The 18788-nt window shown below is 37.5% G+C and overlaps 1 long non-coding RNA gene across 3 annotated transcripts in view; it reads left to right on the plus strand.

Annotated features, from left to right (window-relative positions):
• The first annotated feature begins 658 nt into the window (after positions 1–658).
• Positions 659–18788, plus strand: part of LOC133555232 (uncharacterized) — a 238561-nt gene continuing 220431 nt past the window's right edge. For 2 of the 3 annotated variants that reach the window (XR_009807295.1, XR_009807296.1), the window contains exon 1: positions 659–2538. This is a non-coding gene — a long non-coding RNA (uncharacterized LOC133555232). The remainder of the gene's footprint in view (positions 2539–18788) is intronic. The other variant, XR_009807297.1, reaches the window with a different exon arrangement.

An 18788-nucleotide genomic window follows, 5' to 3' on the forward strand; every position in this document is an offset into this window, starting at 1 on the left:
GCTATCATTTTTACTAATGCATTGTGCACTTAGGACATTGGTGTCCAAGGTGCGGCCCGGGGGCCATTTGCGGCCCACATGTAATTTTTCAACGGCCCTACGGCACATTTAGAAAATACGATTGAAAAATTTTTACAACGTAAAGAGTGATATTAAGGAGCAAATGGGTGAAATGTTACAAGAAAATGTTGCAATATTTATTCTAATAACACAAAGCTGCCATGCAGGCTGTTTCTTTAAAAAATAATAATGAATCAAAATCAATGTCATTATGAATTATTGACCTGTTCAAGGCTTCAATTACGTCACGTTAAATTTTCCACTTTGAGATATTTTTGGGGGAAAATGTTGCATATTTTGTGTTTTGCCATATAAAAAACTGAGCAGTTTTTTTTTAAAGAAGGGCCTAAAATGAACAAACAAACAACAATAAAACTTATAAATAACAGATAGATCTTAAGTTGATCTCGAGGTTATTTTGTTAAAAGTAAACAGTAAAAAAAATGTATAATTTATTTTCTAACACTTTAATGAGTAGGACACTTTTGGATCCCAATAAATTTAGTGTGATTTGTTTTTGAGTGTTATTGATAAAAAAGAATAATGAATTAAAATCAATGGAATTATGAGTTATTTGCCTTTTTAATGCTCCAATTATTATAAAATCTCAAAATATTCCACTTAAAAAAATCATTAGGTGAAAATAATTTGCATATTTTGTGATTTTTCCATAAAAAAACTTAAATCATAAAACTTAAATCTTTAAAATCATTGTATTGACAGATAGACCTAATGTTGATCTAGAGCAGGGGTCACCAACCTTTTTGAAACCAAGAGCTACTTCTTGGGTATTGATTAATGCGAAGGGCTACCAGTTTGATACACACCTGAATAAATTGCCAGAAATAGCCAATTTGCTCAATTTACCTTTAATATATATATAAAAATGGGTATTTCTGTCTGTCATTCTGTCGTACATTTTTTTTTCCTTTTACGGAAGGTTTTTTTGTAGAGAATAAATTATGAAAAAAACACTTAATTGAACGGTTTAAAAGAGGAGAAAACAGGAAAAAAATGAAAATTAAATTTTGAATCATAGTTTATCTTCAATTTCCACTCTTTAAAATTCAACCAAAAAAAAAGAGAAAAACTAGCTAATTTGAATCTTTTTGAAGAAATTCAAAAAAGAATTTATGGAACATCATTAGTCATTTTTCCTGATTAAGATTAATTTTATAATTTTGATGACATGTTTTAAATAGGTTCAAATCCAATCTGCACTTTGTTAGAATATATACAAAATTTGACCAAGCTATATTTCTAACAAAGACAAATCATTATTTCTTCTAGATTTTCCAGAACAAAAAACATGTTAAAAAAAATTCAAAAGACTTTGAAATAAGATTTAAATTTGATTCTACAGATTTTCTAGATTTGCCAGAATAATTTTTTTGAATTTTAATCATAAGATTGAAGAAATATTTCACAAGTATTCTTTGTCAAAAAAACAGAAGCTAAAATGAAGAATTAAATTAAAATGTATTTATTATTCATTACAATAAAAAAATAAATGTACTTGAACATTGATTTAAATTGTCAGGAAAGAAGAGGAAGGAATTTAAAAGATAAAAATGTATATGTTTAAAAATCCTAAAGTCATTTTTAAGGTTGTATTTTTTCCCTAAAATTGTCTTTCTGAAAGTTATAAGAAGAAAAGTTAAAAAAAAAAAAAGTAATTGATTTAAACAAGTGAAGACCAAGTCTTTAAAATATTTTCTTGGATTTTCAAAATCTACTTGAGTTTTGTCTCTCTTAGAATTAAAAATGTCGAGCAAAGCGAGACCAGCTTGCTAGTAAATAAATACAATTTAAAAAATACAGACAGCTCACTGGTAAGTGTTGCTATTTGAGCTATTTTTAGAACAGGCCAACGGGCGACTCATCTGGTCCTTATGGGCTACCTGGCGCGTTGGTGACCCCTGATCTAGTTTTTCAAAATTTGAATAATAATAAAAAAATAATACTTAATAATGACACATTTTTAATGTTTTTTTGACCAAAACGCTTTGGGATCCCTAGGATCAAACCTGAGTGGAGGCCGACATTTATATTTTTTATACATATGTTGAATTGTTTTTTTAAAATAAAGATTATCAAAATGTCCCCCGCTTGCTTTGATTTTTCAGTGTGCGGCCCTCAGTAGATAAAGTTTGGACACCCCTGATTTAGGATTAAAAACTATACCCAGTTAAAGTATGTGATGCGGCTCTTCCGCCAATCAAATAGTTCCACCCACAAGCTGAAACAGTGCAGTGGCCACGCGGAGGGATACATTTGGCCGTGGCAACTTCACAGACGTCAATCAACGCCGGCCGGTGTGTCACCTCAAGTGAAATGTTGAGGATAATTGTAGTATTTTAACTTTAGAAAGGTGATTTAAGTTGTAGATAATGCTTGTTGTCATAACCGTCCTTAGGAATCGTTACGCCGGCAGAAGACGTGTCAGTTCTTTCCTTACTGGCCGCGTTCACACAACAGGTAAGCTAACTGCTAATTGCAATGTTGAACGCATTACATGAATGTTTATGGACATACATATTGTGGTATACGTAGTAAAATATTAAAATATTTTCCCAAAGGAATATACTATAGAAACTACATGTCAATATACAGCGTTACTTCAACTCATAGACATCTATTAAGTAGACACAGCATTGGCTGCTGTGACGCGAGAAATTGGGCCGCCATCTTGAAGTGGTGATGAGGATCCTGCTAGCAGCCTAAACTGACAGTTGACAGGTAAAAAACGGGCTGGTGTTCAGCGTTTTCCTGCTCAAATGAGCGTACTGTGGAAAATAGGAATCGTGGGATTACTTTTCACAAGTAAGATTTAACATTAAAGTACAATTAGTTGCATTTTGTGAAAATAATATTACCACAGAGTTGAGAAGGAGCAAAGATCTTCAATAGTATTGAAATCATAGCCCTGAGCAAACAAGCGTATGACCATAATTAAATTGCTTGTCAAAGAAATGAATAACATTGAAAAATGTCATTGTTGTCACACATTCAGTGTGCATATAAATCACCATAAAATGATTCCTGGGCGCGATACCGTTGCTGCTCACCAGAGGTGGGTAGAGTAGCCAAGTAAGAGTACTGTTACTTTAGAGATTTATTACTCAAGTAAAAGTAAGGAGTAGTCACCCGAATATTTACTTGATTAAAAGTAAAAAGTATGTTGTGAAAAAACTACTCAAGTACTGAGTAACTGATGAGTAACCTGATCGTTTAATGATTACGGCAACAAATAATGCACAAAAACATAAAAATTGCAATGAACAAATTCAGAGCCAGGAATATCTCTTAAGCAACTAAAACAATATTATAAATTAAATAATACATTAAAATAAAAAAAAATTAAGGAAAATTGAGCCACAATAACTTAACAGCACCATAGGCTCAGTAAGCATTGATTGATTGATTGATTGATTGATTGATTAATTAAAACTTTTATTAGTAGATTGCACAGTACAGTACATATTCCATACAATTGACCACTAAATGGTAACACCCGAACAAGTTTTTCAACGTTAATCAATTACTTAATAAATGATCAAGTCGAGGTGATCTACCTCATATATAAATATACATACACACACACACACACACACACACACACACACACACACACACACACACACATATATATACATATATATATATATATATATATATATATATATACCTTTATGTATACAGTATATAATTTATATTTATTTATTTTGCCGTTTTTGTTCACATGTTAAAGGTGTTTTAATGAAAATACATGCATGTTTAACGTATAGATTCCTATCTTTCATGAAGACAAGAATATAAGTTGGTGGATTACCTGATTCTGATGACTTGCATTGATTGGAATCAGACAGTAGTGCTGATAACGTCCCGGTTTTCAGATGGAGGAGAAAAAAAGTTCCTCCTTCATGTCTAATACATCATGAAAGTCGTTTTTTTTTGGCATCTTATTTGTCCAGCTTCCATATTCGTTTTTATACACTTTACAAGAAATTCATTGGCGGCAAACTCCGTAGTTTGCTAGTTTGTTTGCGCTGGCTTTCGGAGACTCTTATTTTTTTAGCGCAGGCGCGATGGAGCGGCACTTTTATTGTGAAGACAGAAACTGTGCGATCAGTCTTTAGGCTTTTGACGGGAAGTACGATTGAAATAAAAAGTGTCTTTTTTCCTTTACACTTTTGATTGATTGATTGATACTTTTATTAGTCGATTGCACAGTACAGTACATATTCCGTACAGTTGACCAATTAAAGGATAACACCCTAATACGTTTTTCCACATGTCAGGTTCTACGTGTGACGGTCACGTGACCACCTGGCTCCGTTTGATTGGTCCAACGTCACCAGTGACTGCATGTGATTGGTGAAACGCAGGCATGCGTAGATCCTACTTTGAATGCGTCTCTGACAAAATCAAAACAAACAAAACGTGCATTAATAGATCGATAAAAAAAAAAGTAGCGAGTAGCGAGCTGATTGCAGATAAATGGAGCTGAGTAAAAGTAGTGTTTCTTCTCTATAAATATACTCAAGTAAAAGTAAAAGTATGTTGCATAAAAACTACTCTTAGAAGTACAATTTATCCCAAAAGTTACTCAAGAAGATGTAACGGAGTAAATGTAGCGCGTTACTACCCACGTCTGCTGCCCACTGCTCCGCTCACTTCCCAGGGGGTGATCAAGGGGATGGGTCAAATGCAGAGGACAAATTTCACCACACGTAGTGTGTGTGTGACAATGTCTGGTACTTTAAAGGCCTACTGAAATGAGATGTTCTTATTTAAACGGGGATAGCAGGTCCATTCTATGTCATACTTGATCATTTTGCGATATTGCCGTATTTTTCTGAAAGGATTTAGTAGAGAACATCGACGATAAAGTTTGCAACTTTTGGTCCCTAATAAAAAAGCCTTGCCTGTACCGGAAGTAGCAGACAATGTGCGTGTGACGTCACAGGTTGTAGGGCTCCTCACATCCTCATATTGTTTACAACCATGGCCACCAGCAGCGAGAGCAATTTGGACCGAGAAAGCGACAATTTCCCCATTAATTTGAGCGAGGATGAAAGATTCGTGGATGAGGAAATTTAGAGTGAAGGACTAAAAAAAAAAATAAGCGATTTCAGATGTTATTAGACACATTTCCTAGGATAAATTCCTTATCTGCCTATTATTTTAGTGAGATTATACAGTACCTAAAGTCGGAGGGGTGTGGCCACGGGTGTGTTGACGGCCAGAGTCTCTGAGGGAAGTCACGCGCTGCAGCAGGACGAAGCTCCGCTGGTGTCTCCGGTAAGACCTGACTTATTGCCACAATTTTCTCACCGAAAACTGCCGGTTGACATTTGGTCGAGATCCATCTTCGCTTGACCGCTCTGATCCATAGTAAAGCTTCACATTCGTGAATTCTAAACAAGGAAACACCGTGTGTTTGTGTGGCTAAAGGCTAAAAGCTTCCCACCTCCATCTTTCTACTTTGACTTCTCCATTATTAATTGAACAAATTGCAAAAGATTCAGCAACACAGATGTCCAGAATACTGTGTAATTATGCGATTAAAGCAGACTACTTATAGCTTGGATCGGGCTGGAAAATAATGTCCGCTACAACCCGAGATGTGAAACGCACGCGTCATCATACGCATCATCATACTGCGACGTTTTCAACAAAGCACTTTGCAGGAAATTTAAAATTGCAATTTAGTAAACTAAAAAGGCCGTATTGGCATGTGTTGCAATGTTAATATTTCATCATTGATATATAAACTATCAGACTGCGTAGTGGGTTTCAGTAGGCCTTTAACATTATTGTTTTAAAGTAGAAAGGAAATTGACCATATCTGAACAATTAAAATATTGACTTTTAGGCAAAGTTTCATTTTATTTTTTAAATTTTGGTTCCCTAAAGAAAGGGAACCAAAAACATGTTTTATAATTCAAGCGGTAGAAAAATGGATGGATGGATGGGCTTTATTTTTATTTTTATTTTTTATTTTTATTTTTATTTTAATTTTCTTGCTGCTGTGTTGGATCCGCTTTGGACTGGACTCTTGCGACTGTGTTGGATCCATTATGGATCGAACTTTCACAGTATCATGTTAGACCCGCTCGACATCCATTGCTTTCCTCCTCTCCAAGGTTCTCATAGTCATCATTGTCACCGACGTCCCACTGGGTGTGAGTTTTCCTTGCCCTTATGTGGGCCTACCGAGGATGTCGTAGTGGTTTGTGTTGTGGTTTGTGCAGCCCTTTGAGACACTCGTGATTTAGGGCTATATAAGTAAACATTGATTGATTGATATTTTAACAAAAAAATCTTAGAGTACATTAAACATCTGTTTCTTATTACAATAGAAGAACATTTTTGTCCTTACATAAAATAGTGAACATACTAGACAACTTGTCTTTTAGTAGTAAATAAGTGAAGTGAATTATATTTATATAGCGCTTTTCTCTAGTGACTCAAAGCGCTTTACATAGTGAAACCCAATATCTAAGTTACATTTAAACCAGTGTGGTTGGCACTGGGAGCAGGTGGGTAAAGTGTCTTGCCCAAGGACACAACGGCAGTGACTAGGATGGCGGAAGCGGGAATCGAACCTGCAACCATCACGTTGCTGGCATGGCCACTCTATCAACCGAGCTATGCCGCAGACAAAGACTCCTAATTAGTCTGCTGGCATATGCAATAACATATTTTGTCGTTTCCCATTCTATTATTTTGTCAAAATTATGAGAACCAAGCTGTAACAAATATTATAAATCTACTTGTTCATTTACTGTTAATATCTGCTTATTTTGCATTTTAACGTGTTCTATCTACACTTCTGTTAAAATGTTATTAAAAAAAAACTATTCTTCTGTTGTTTGGATACTTTACATTAGTTTTGGATGATACCACAAATTTACGTATCGATCCGATACCAAGTAGTTACAGGATCATACATTGGTCATCATTTAAGTTCTCATGTGTCCAGGGACGTATTTCCTGAGTTTATAAATATGATATGATTTTTTTTTTTTAAAGAAAAAATATTTTCATGTGATCATATGACTAAATACGCTCTTGTACTTGCTATCATTGCAGTGGATGTCAGGTGTTAATCCACCTATGGCGTTTGTTTACATTGTGACACCGGTGAGCTATCGTATCCTCCTACGGTGTGTAGTGAAGCATGTTTAGCAATTCCTCGTCCTGCAGGGATGATACTTGTAAAAAAAACAACTCACTTTATTTGTCGCCATGGAGGCGAGGATTATTGATTTAGAAGAAGCTAAAACACTGCAGACTGCGGATAGACATTAGCCGCTAACTCGCAAGCCATCTTTTAAAGCACCTCTTCCTGAGGGCGTTTCAGTGTTATAGCTTCACCTTTATCGTTAGTTTTTAAGCCAAAATGAGTCCGTTCTCCCTTTTCTGTCCACACACTGTGTCTGCTTGTTAGTACTCTGTGATTGTGCGCTGCCGAACATGCTCCTCTGCTCGTAAAACCAGGAATGTCATGACGTGATGATGCGCCGTAATGCCTGTAAAGAAAATAAATAAACATGGCGAACCGGTACTTTTCAAACATAGTATAGTACCGTTTTTGATTCATTAGTACCGTGATACTATGCTAGTACCGGTATACCAGACAACCCTAGTTGACAAAGTATATCCTTAGTGGGAGAGTGTCCGTGCTCATCCCGAGGATCCCTGGTTCAATCCCCACCTAGTACCAACCTCGTTGTGTCCTGAGCAAGATACTTCACCCTTGCTCCTGATGGGTGCTGGTTAGAGATGCGCGGTTTGCGGTCTCATTCGCGGAGTGCCGCTGGTCGGGCGGTTGACATGAAGAAAAAATTGATTTTAATTAGATTCGGGCGGGTGGCGGTTGTACCATCCGGAGATATTTGATATACAATGTTCTGGAATCGGTATCCTTTGCCATTAAAGAGCCATTTAAGACCCGTGTCATAAAGCGAAAAAGACAACAGGAGACGCTATTATTCTCTGGAATGACTGCCGGCAGTCACCCAGATATTAAATACTAGTGCATGCTATGAAGCCATTGGCTTTGTCGCCTACTGCAACATGTACGATGTGCTTGTGAGTCCAGCATCATGTTGTGTGTGGCTTCCGCGGCAACACGCACACGACTGCAAGGCATACTGGGTGACACAGAGTACACTAATGGTTGTGATATAAACAATTTTAACACTCTTAGTAATATGCGCCACGCTGTGAAGCCACACCAATTAAGGACGACAAACACATTTCGGGAGAACATCCTCACAGTAACACAACATAAACGCAACACAACAAATACCCATAATCCTTTGTATTCATGAAACTTCCTGACTTCGTCGGTAAGGTGGGGGGTGTAAAATGTATTCAGGAAGTGTCATGAATACAAAGGGCAGAAATGTGTTTGTCAATCTTGTATTGTGTGGCTTCATAGCGTGGCGCATATTAGTAAGTGTTAAAGTTGTTTATATCACAGCCATCAGTGTACTCTGTATCACCCAGTATGCCTTTCAATCTCATACGTGTGATTGCGGAAGCTGCACACAACATGTTGTTGTATCAACAATCGGTTCGTACATGTTGTTGAAGGTGACAAAGGCAATGTCATCAGGATGAACGCTATTGAATAGTCGCGAGAACGTTAGCGGCCCCAATTGACTTCATTACTCTGTGAAACAGTTTTAAGTAGCTCCGTGAGTGGTAAAGGTGGCCAACCTCTGATGTAATTTGGCGGGCGGGTACGGTCCTGATAAAATGTTGGTTCGGGTGAACGGCGGGTGGATGACGATTTTGGTGATGCGGATGATATAATTGCCTATCCGCGCATCTCTAGTGCTGGTTAGCGCCTTGCATGGCAGCTCCCTCCATCAGTGTGTGAATGTGTGTGTGAATGGGTAAATGTGGAAGTAGTGTCAAAGCGCTTTGAGTACCTTGAAGGTAGAAAAGCGCTATACAAGTACAACCCATTTATCATTTATTTATCATTTTATTAAGTTTACATTTCAATCCAATCCAACCCACTTTATTTATATAGCACATTTAAACAACAATGTTTCCAAAGTGCTGCACAGCCATGTTAAAAACAATTGTAAAAAAATAAATAAAATAAAATAAAAAAAGTATGTATATATATATATATATATATATATATATATATATATATATATATATATATATATATATACATATATATATTATGCTCCACCAATGACTGAATAAAAACAAAAAATAAATAAATATAAAACCAATAAAAACAATATAAAAACAAATATGATTAAAAACTATTTTAAAGGGTAAAATCAATTAAAACAGTAAAATAGAAATCAAAGTGTATAAAAAACACAGAGGACAAAGGACCACACAACTCACGTAGTGTTAAAAGCCAAAGAATAAAAGTGGGTCTTAAGACGAGACTTAAAACACTCCACTGTGGAAGCAGTTTGAACATGGAGGGGCAGAGTGTTCCAGAGCCCTGTCTCCCCTGGTTTTAAGTCTGGTCTTGGGCACCACGACCTGGAGCTGGCTCTCGGACCTCAGAGCGCGCGCAGGAATGTAAATTTGGATGAGGTCCGAGATATATTGAGGTGCCAGTCCATGTAAAGATTTAAAAACAAACAGCAATGTTTTAAAATCAATTCTAAAATGAACAGGGAGCCAGTGCAAACTCTGAAGAATTGGGGTTATATGCTGGCGTTTCCTGGCCCCTGTTAAAAGTCCTGCTGCCGCGTTCTGGACTAACTGCAACCGGGAGAGAGCTTTTTGGCTAATGCCAGCATAAAGTGCATTGCAGTAGTCCAGGCCACTTGAAATAAAAGCATGCACGACTTGTTCAAAAAGGTTAAAAGATAAAAACGGTTTAACCTTTACTAAAAGACGAAGGTGATAAAAACACGATTTTAAAACGCCATTGACTTATTTGTCTAGTTTAAATTCGCTGTCTATAGTGACGCCAAGGCTGGTGACTTTGGGACGCACATCATTTTGCAATGGTCCCAAGTCAGTGAGGGCCGGAACAAAAACTAAAATTTCCGTTTTTCCCTCATTCATTATTAAAAAATTCTGGGCTAACCAAGCCTTGACGTCACATAGACAGTTAAGAAGGGGTGTCATTTCTCCCAGTATACAATACAGTGTTTCCAACCAGAATTCGTTAGTCAAGGTGGTGTCTCTCCACGGCTCAGTAAGCTGAATGGCAATATACGAGGCTCATAGTGATGTTGCTGGTAGTTGACTGGGAGGTGTTTATTATCATTTGGGGAGAGTCCGCTTCACCTTTCTGCTAACCTGTAACGTCTCTCCTCTCTACCTGCATCTGCCGTGAGCTCTGAGTACTTACTGCTAATTGGCTGTTACCACTCTGAATTTTTTTTTTTTTAAGACTTTAGTTGAGGCCAGGCTGGGAGGTTTCACGGTTGCAGAGGGGTTAGTGCGTCTGCCTCACAATACGAAGGTCCTGCAGTCCTGGGTTCAAATCCAGGCTCGGTATCTTTCTGTGTGGAGTTTGCATGTTCTCCCCGTGACTGCGTGGGTTCCCTCCGGGTACTCCGGCTTCCTCCCACCTCCAAAGACATGCACCTGGGGATAGGTTGATTGACAACACTAAATTGGCCCTAGTGTGTGAATGTGAGTGTGAATGTTGTCTGTCTATCTGTGTTGGCTCTGCGATGAGGTGGTGACTTGTCCAGGGTGTACCCAGCCTTCCGCCCGACTGTAGCTGAGATAGGCGCCAGCACCCCCCGCGACCCCAAAAGGGAATAAGCGGTAGAAAATGGATGGATGGATGGATAGTTGAGGCCAGGGGTCGGGAACCTTTTTTGGTTGAGAGAGCCATACGAGACAAATATTTTAAAAAGTATTTCCGTGAGAGCGATATAACATTTTTTTTAAGACTGAATACAACTAAATGCATGTACTTTTAAGTAACACCAACATGTTTAGAGTATAATAAGTATTGTATTCTTTTTAATAACATTGTTATTCTGAAGCTAACCAACAATAAATAAAATACTTCTTACCATTAATGCGACTTCTTGAACAGGTGCGGTAAAAACCGGATGGATGGATTAAAATGCATGAGAATGTTTTATATTTTGAATGTTATTTTTGACACTGCGGAATTATTCATTACTTACCGTGTTAAGCAATGGCAACTAAGATTTATCTGAGAGCCAGGTGCAGTCATCAAAGGAGCCACATCTGGCTCTAGAGCCATAGGTTCCCTACCCCTGGTTTAGGCGGTGGCTCTTTGTTGTTAAAGCAGCCGCCTTAAAAACAAAGCGCCGCGGGAAACCCTGCAATATGAAACCACTTGTTAGTCGGCTTTTGCACGATCCTCAAAGTAAATTGTGATTGCTCGAGTGCTGAATAAACCACACCAGAATGGGACAAGAGTTTTATGTCTTTGTCTTTAATTTTTCCTGATTGCAACGTATCGAGAAGGTCATAATTTGTCATTCATCACATTACATGGCATGATGCACCAGGTCTACTACACCCATTTACAGGAGGAACACACGGAAACATACACAAGGTTTTACAATAGGGAGAACAGGAAGTTTAGCTCATTGCACTTACAACAGTGAATTGAACACGTTGTCTTTATTAGGCTCCTTTTTTCATCTCCACAATCTTTTTTGTTTATTATTCATATTTTTACACTTATTGTCCATTTCAGGCCCCCTCCTTGTTATTTACCCCTTACCCCCTGAAAATTTACATGGAAGCCAGAAAAAAAAAAGAAATCCCCAACATTTTGTTTTTGATGGCATCTCATTTTGCAAACACAACATTTATAGAAAGTCCACACAGACCAATATGTTTCTCTTTTCTTGAATATCAGATTACGATATATTTTTTTTTAGATGATTTTAAAACAGTCGGCACGAGCCAGCCACGCACGTGATGCAAGTTGTTGTCCGCTATTATTCAAATGAGCTCTTGTTGTTGGTTAAGTGGTTTGTATACACAAAACAAGCACATGTTGGGGGTGTAAGGAGGCTCAGGCTTGCATACGCTCCAGCTTATGTTGCCGTGCAGTGTGCAAAAGGCCCCCACCCCGCTCGTGCCTGTGTGTGTTAACATGACTGCTGCTGACATTTACATGTCGAAAAGAACACGTCTGTCATGTTGTTGTCCACGTCTCAGGCGGACCGACTCTCGTCTGCTATTTACAATGAGAGAAATTTGTAAGAATACAAAAAAAACAAACTTGGCAGCCCAAGGTGGAATGTCAACGTGGCTCGAAAGGTCAATGGGAGGGGCTTGAGTGGGCGGAGTTTCAGAATGGGTGAGGGCAGGTTCAGTTCATGCATGCAGTTTTGCAATCATTATAAACAAAAATATGATTTTATAGCTATTTCCTCTCTTTGTCTTTCTTATCTTAAATGTCCCTCCTCATATATATCTGTATTTGTATACATATATTTTTCACTTCTCGATATTTCTCTCTAAAACAGTGATATGTCCTACATACTGTACAACTGAATGTTGCCAATGGTTTGGATTCCCAGTCCAAAATCTCAGAGCAACATTTACATATGTCCTATTTCATGAAGGGGGGAAAAATAATAAAATAAAATTTAATTGCACATTTACATTTTGTTGTGACAAATATCCTATGTTTTTTAATTAAAAAAAAACTGTCTTTGTTTTGAAAATAAATCAAATAAATGGATGTGATATTTGTTGGACAGCAGTATTTCCCCCCCCCATCTATACCTGGCTGGAAAATTTGTGTAATAACTTAAAAGTGCAATTTTTACACACTGTGTGCCATTTATAGTAGCTGTTAAATTGGATTTTAGCTTTATCTATTTTTTAAGTCAAAAAACAATATACAAAATTGTACAAAACAAAAAAAAATTATGTATTTTTGAAATAATTTTTACGTGAGTACCTGTAGATTTTTTGTTTCATGGATTTTTAATGTAAGAAAAAAAACTTTTATATGCTCAACATTTATTGTCCAAAATTATAATATATATTTAAATACAACAATAATAATTGAAACATATGTCTGTATAAACATATATGTTTGTCAATTTTTTTGCTGAAAATTTAGAGGGACAATGTTGTTATTATTTAAATGTATTTAAGTACATGTATGATTTTAACATGTAAGACAAACAGGTCAATTATTGCTGAGGCAGGCAAACCTATGACGACAAAAGAGGGCTTGGTGTCCTCTTAGGGCCTCAAACTACAATAAATTATCCAAAATAAAGCTTTTTTCTATTTTACCAACGTTCCACTTCAAAACAGTTTACAAGTGCATGGAGAATATTAGAGGTTGGCTCGCTCCAAAGAAAATGTGATCTCCATATGATATTCCTTGTCTACATTTGTGCTTTCAACATGGTGTGGACTGGTGAATTCCTCCACTGGCGGCCTCAAGTGACGTCTCTTACTATTATTCCTAGAAATAGACACACAGAGTGCACAATAGGTTCAATGGCTTTCTTCAATAACTCCTATTATCGGATAAAAGCCCTTGCTGCTTTATGCATAATTATTTAAGTCACCTTGAGCTAAAACATTTAGACAGAACTATTAAATCTTATGGCGGGGACATCAGCATATATTTAATTATCACAAGCCATGAAGAGCCTATCTATGGTCAAAACAAACCCATTTTAAGACCCCTTTAGTGTTTCTCCACATGAGGCTATAATAAAGATACTTTCCAGTATTTTTACATTCCTGTAAATCTTGCTTTGCTCCTTTCTGAAATAATCTATAGCTTTATATTCCTATATTTTTTATTATAAAATAAAATTTGAAATATATTAATATTGCACCAAAAATATTTTTTTGTCCTGTTTTATGGCATTTTCAAGTGATTTGTACACAAAACAAAATATTTGTTTTCCTTTTATATTGTAGTTATTGGCGTGTTTGACAAGTGGCCCGCAGTAATACTGTATGCATTCTTTCTGCAAATGGTATCACATGTGCTTCTCTAAAAACCATCTTGGACATATCTGAAAGAAGTAAACATTCAGGCAGATCATCACTACAGTAGGTTGTATTTTGAGTCATATAGCCATCGGCCCCTGAGCAGAATACGTATATTCTGTAATCTAGGGGTGGGAAACATGCGGCCAATAAAAAGCCCGCAAGTGATCACAATATGATAACAAACATTTTGTTTGATCAATGCATCATTTTTTCCTGACATTTTTGGAAAAAGGTTTCCCATCCCTGCTATAATCTGTATAAAGTTTATTTCTCTATATTTATATATAAATGTGTGTATAGGAATATCTTTCTGAATAAATATCTCAACTATAAATTAATCCCAACTGTTAGTAATATATTCTGTTATCAACGGAGCCTTTTGTGTCCAACCTTAAAACACCCAAAGCTCCTATTTCCCATCAAACATGAACACACCCTAAACCAGGGGTCACCAACCTTTTTGAAACCAAGAGCTACTTATTGGGTACTGATTAATGTGAAGGGCTACCAGTTTGATACACACTTAAATAAATTGCCAGGAATAGCCAATTTGCTCAATTTACCTTTAATAAATACATATGTGTATATATATGTAGGTGTGGGAAAAATCACAAGACTACTTCATCTCTACAGAACTGTTTCATGAGAGGTTCCCTCAATCATCAGGAGATCAAGGACACACAAAAAAAAAAAATCTCCTGATGATTGAGGGATCCCTTCATGAAACAGTTCTGTAGAGATGAAGTAGTCTTGTGATTTTTCCCACACCTACATACTGCGCTCTACCACGGTATCGAGCACTATTCTCTGGATAATCCAATCAAGATGTATGTGTATATATATATAAAAATGGGTATTTCTGTCTGTCATTCCGTCGTACATTTTTTTTCCTTTTACGGAAGGTTTTTTGTAGAGAATAAATGATAAAAAAACACTTAATTGAACGGTTTAATAGAGGAGAAAACAGGAAAAAAATGAAAATTAAATTTTGAAACATAGTTTATCTTCAATTTCCACTCTTTAAAATTCAACCAAAAAAAAAAAAGAAAAACTAGCTAATTTGAATCTTTTTGAAAAAATTCCAAAAATAATTTATGGAACATCATTAGTAATTTTTCCTGATTAAGATTAATTTTAGAATTTTGATGACATGTTTTAAATAGGTTAAAATCCAACGGTTTAAAAGAGGAGAAAACAGGAAAAAATTTAAATTCTGAAACATAGTTTATCTTCAATGTCGACTCTTTAAAATTCAAAATTCAATTGGAAAAAAGAAGAGAAAAACTAGCCAATTCGAATCTTTTTGAAAAAAATTAAAAAAGAATTTATGGAACATCATTAGTAATTTTTCCTGATTAAGATTAATTTTAGAATTTTGATGACATGTTTTAAAGAGGTTAAAATCCAATTTGCATTTTGTTAGAATATATAACAAATTGGACCAAGCTATATTTCTAACAAAGACAAATTTCTTCTAGATTTTCCAGAACATTAATTTTAAAAGAAATTCAAAAGACTTTAAAATAAGATTTAATATTGATTCTAAAGATTTTCTAGATTTGCCAGAATATATTTTTTTAAATTTTAATCATAGTAAGTTTGAAGAAATATTTCACAAATATTCCTCGTCCAAAAAAAGAAGCTAAAATCAAGAACTAAATTAAACATTTTTTATTTTTCTTTACAATAAAAACAAAAAAAAATACTTGAACATTGATTTAAATTGTCAGGAAAGAAGAAGAAGGAATTTAACAGGTAAAAAGGTATATGTGTTTAAAAATCCTAAAATCATTTTAAGGTTGTATTTTTTCTCTAAAATTGTCTTTCTGAAAGTTATAAGAAGCAAAGTAAAAAAATAAATGAATTTATTTAAACAAGTGAAGACCGAGACTTTAAAATATTTTCTTGAATTTTCAAATTCTATTTGAGTTTTGTCTCTCTTAGAATTAAAAATGTCAAGCAAAGCGAGACCAGCTTACTAGTAAATAAATAAAATTTAAAAAATAGAGGCAGCTCACTGGTAAGTGCTGCTATTTGAGCTATTTTTAGAACAGGCCAACAGGGGACCTGTCACGTTGGTGACCCCTGCCCTAAACCAACCATTATTAACACAAACAAATACCCTCAGTTTACGTTGCGCAATATAAACAATGTCAAAACAACATGATAGCAAGTGATTGAGACTTTCCCCCATGATTCGCCTCATTTGGTTGTATTTGTGTATTTTTTTTAAACATTTTTTTTACCAAATGTGATTAATTGCATAGAACGAATGGAGATGAAAGGTCGCCTTTTAGCCCCGCCTGCCATACGTCTGGCTGATGATTAAACTGTTTTCTTTGACACATACATACAGAACTGCCACACTCATACATACAAACGTTAGGAACAGAACAATATAGAGGTGACGTTGAGGTTTTTCTTCCTTTTTTTTTTTTTTTTTAGTTGACACCGGGCAGCATGCGAAGGTCCCCGGCAAACGTTCACACGTAGACAACTTACAACAGAAGTGTTTCTAGTTGTCATGTTTGGCCTTGACGGTACTGCACATTGTTGTGTGAAGTAGCAAAGCACGGATCCCACAATGCATTGCAGGAGCATCATCAGCAAGGAGGTTGGCGGTGGGGAGAACACTGACCTGAGTAGTTTCCATGACAACTGGGGGAGGTTGCAGGTCAGTCAGAGGTGATAGAAAATGAAAAAGTGTAAAAAAGAAAAAGTGATTTTTTTTTTTTTTGGTTCCTTGTTTTTTTTTTTTTCCCCTCCTTGACACCATTTTAAAGTGTGCTTTCATGTGCGCCGCGCACGTGTGGAGACACATGCTGATACACGATGATGATGATGGCGGATGTGAGACTGATCGTGTTCATCCAAGAGATTCCCAGGTGATGATGCCAAGTCCAGAGGGTGTTTCTGGTGCCCTGCAGTGCTCTGGGCTCCGGTAAGGACTCCTGGCTACAATGTTCCAATATTATTGGTCAACCAGGACATGGGCGGTGTTATTGTGAGCTGTGGTCTTCCTATGTTTATATTCAAATGATTAGGCCACAGTCTCACTCCAGCAGTCGTGTGCAAAAGTCTTAGGCCACCACTAGCTTTGTGGTTAGTCGTTTTTCACAGCAGTCATTTGGACATATTAAGACAATTAACTTAACATTGGAACCTGTGTCAAATTCCCTTTCAAGTCGTATAATTTCGAGTTCCACATATTGTTTTTCTAAACTTGGACTGTTATAGCTACTGTTGCTGTAAGTCACTGGCTCTCCAAAGGGAGTTTGCATTTGCTCGAGTCACAAGCAATATTACCTGCCCTCCTTAGAATAGAATAGAATGGACTTTATTGTCATTATATTTGCATATAACGAGATTAAAGACTGCTTCACGGTGGCAGAGGGGTTAGTGCGTCTGCCTCACAATACGAAGTTCTTGCAGTCCTGGGTTCAAATCCAGGCTCGGGATCTTTCTGTGCGGAGTTTGCATGTTCTCCCCGTGAATGCGTGGGTTCCCTCCGGGTACTCCGGCTTCCTCCCACTTCCAAACACATGCACCTGGGGATAGGTTGATTGGCAACACTAAATTGTCCCTAGTGTGTGAATGTGAGTGTGAATGTTGTCTGTCTATCTGTGTTGGCCCTGCGATGAGGTGGCGACTTGTCCAGGGTGTACCCTGCCTTCCGCCCGATTGTAGCTGAGATAGGCGCCAGCGCCCCCCGCGACCCCGAAAGGGAATAAGCGGTAGAAAATGGATGGATGGATGGAGATTAAAGACTCCAACTCAAGGTGCAGTAGTGGGAACAAATATGGGGTAAAATAAATAACACAAAAGGTAATAAAGGAAAAAAAAACTAACAATTGAATTAGACTACTATTCAATAAAAATAAGCAATCATCATCCATCATCTTCCGCTTATCCGAGGTCAGGTCGTGGGGGCAGCAGCCTAAGCAGGGAAGCCCAGACTTCCCTCTCCTCAGCCACTTCGTCTAGCTCTTCCCGGGGGATCTCGAGGCGTTCCCAGGCCAGCCGGGAGACATAGTCTTCCCAACGTGTCCTGGGTCTTCCCCGTGGCCTCCTACCCGTTGGACGTGCCCTAAACACCTCCCTAGGGAGGCGTTCGGGTGGCATCCTGACCAAATGCCCGAGCCACCTCATCTGGCTCCTCTCGATGTGAAGGAGCAGCGGATGGCAGAGCTTCTCACCCTTCGCCACCCAGCGGAGGAAACTAATTTCGGCCGCTTGTACCCGTGATCTTATCTTTTCGGTCATGACCCAAAGCTCATGACCATAGGTGAGGATGTGAACGTAGATTGACCGGTAAATTGAGAGCTTTGCCTTCCGGCTCAGCTCCTTCTTCACCACAACGGATCGATACAACGTCCGCATTACTGAAAACGCCGCACCGATCCGCCTGTCAATCTCACGATCCACTCTTCCCTCACTCGTGAACAAGACTCCTAGGTACTTGAACTCCTCCACTTGGGGCAGGGTCTCCTCCCCAACCCGGAGATGGCACTCCACCCTTTTCCGGGCGAGAACCATGGACTCGGGCTTGGAGGTGCTGATTCTCATTCCGTTCGCTTCACACTCTGCTGCGAACCGATCCAGTGAGAGCTGAAGATCCCGGCCAGATGAAGCCATCAGGACCACATCATCTGCAAAAAGCAGAGACCTAATCCTGCGGCCACCAAACCGGAACCCCTCAACGCCTTGACTGCGCTTAGAAACAAAACACTATAGAAATACAAAATACTGTACAA

The sequence above is a fragment of the Nerophis ophidion genome, linkage group LG06, assembly GCF_033978795.1.
Source record: "Nerophis ophidion isolate RoL-2023_Sa linkage group LG06, RoL_Noph_v1.0, whole genome shotgun sequence".
Taxonomy (NCBI): domain Eukaryota; kingdom Metazoa; phylum Chordata; class Actinopteri; order Syngnathiformes; family Syngnathidae; genus Nerophis; species Nerophis ophidion.